Source organism: Lepidothrix coronata, unplaced genomic scaffold, assembly GCF_001604755.1.
Source record: "Lepidothrix coronata isolate B3197 unplaced genomic scaffold, Lepidothrix_coronata-1.0 Scaffold538, whole genome shotgun sequence".
In the NCBI taxonomy this organism is placed as follows: Eukaryota; Metazoa; Chordata; class Aves; order Passeriformes; family Pipridae; genus Lepidothrix; species Lepidothrix coronata.
Window position 1 is genome coordinate 7,249 of NW_016690718.1, and position 1,661 is coordinate 8,909.

A 1,661-nucleotide genomic window follows, 5' to 3' on the forward strand; every position below is an offset into this window, starting at 1 on the left:
AAGCCCACCATGGTTTCCAGCTGGTTTGCTCCAGCTCCCCCCAAAATCACTGTTCATTCCACTCAACTGAAACAAATTACAGTCCTTTTTTTATCATTATTTACCTCTTTTCACCATGATTTGCTCAATTCTCTCCCCGAGAAGCAACTCTGTCAGCAACAAGGGGCTGAAAAAAACCCGAACAAAATCACTGAAGAAGCAGCAAAAATGAGAAACCAGCACAACCCCGCAGCAGACACTCAAACCAATCCCATGGTAGCAAAAGCTGTAAAACTGTGACCTTTGGCGTTTACTCCTCCCTGCCCTTCAACATGCTTCATTTAATTTATCAGGTGGTCATTGCAGCCCCCCCAGAGACAAGACCCTGATGTGGGGGCTCAGCCCTGTGCCAGCCGTGGCTCACTGTGGGCAGGGAGCACCCACCACCCCGAGTTTGGCAGCCCAGGGGCTGCTCTGGAGTACTCACCTCGCAGGGCAGCTGTCAATGGGTGGGTGATACTTGGGAACTGAGTCTGTTGAGCCACAGACAGGGGAAGGGAGTCAAACAAGAGAGGCGTGGTTTTGATGTGTACAGCTCTTTGACTGTTTTGCTGTTCTACAGCAGATCCTAGTGTGGTTCATTTTCCAAGAACAAAGTCCATTTTTTGCACCTTGCTTGCTTAAAAATATTTAAGGTTTCCCAACCAAAGGATCCATGATGTGCTGGCCCTGGTTGGTGCCAGATGCTCCTCTGTCACCCCCCTCCTCAGCTGTGCAGGGGACAGAATTATCCCAAACTTTCACCTCGTGAAAACTGCACAGTCCGGAGCCAGAAGAAATGAGAAGCTGTTGGAGATGTACGACCACCGGTTGGAAATCTGAGAAATCCAGGGGGAGGTTTTTGGCTGAAGGGGTCCCACGTGGCTGGGATGGAGGCCCTGCACTTTAAATGATACCAGAAAAGTTGGACCAAATTACACCCAACCCAAAATGTCCTAACTAAATTTATGACCTTGTTATACAGCCTTTCATTATCGGGGGAAATGTTTAATTGAAGAAAGGCTCTAAAGTCATGCTGAGGGATCAGGGAGACGTCATTTACCAGTAGTTCTTGTGGGCACAGGAAAGGAATGGATTAATGACTAAAAACATTTTTTTCTAAGTCCACCCTTGTGTTCTTTCAAGAGGAAATAAGAAAACATACGAACTTCAAACTGCAGGCAGGGAACTGGAATTTGTTTTTTTTCAGTTTTTTTTGTTGTTGTTGTTTTGTTGGGTTGGGTTTTTCTGAAAAAAAAACCAAACCCTGCAGACAAGCTCCCTGTCGTGGCCCTGTCGTGATATGGGGGTGCCCAGGGCAGCTGCAGAACGGGCTCAGCCTCCCAAGGGGAAGAAGCAGCACCCGAGAGGCTGCTCAGGATTGTGCCCAGAGGCTCCTGCCCCAGCAGTTTGGAGCCCAGGGGCACCGAGCTCTGGTACAGCCCATTTGTGTCACTGCTTGTAAAATGTGCCAGGGACCGGCAGGAAAAGCAGCACCGCGTTGGCTTCAGTCCATGGAAACTGTTTCCTGGCATTTCTTGGCTCCGCGGGGGCGTTAAAATCGCTGCGAGAGGTCCCCACCGCCCGCGTCTGAAAGAGCCGCAAAGAGTGTGGGAACAGAAGAAAAGACAGGAAATAGAGTA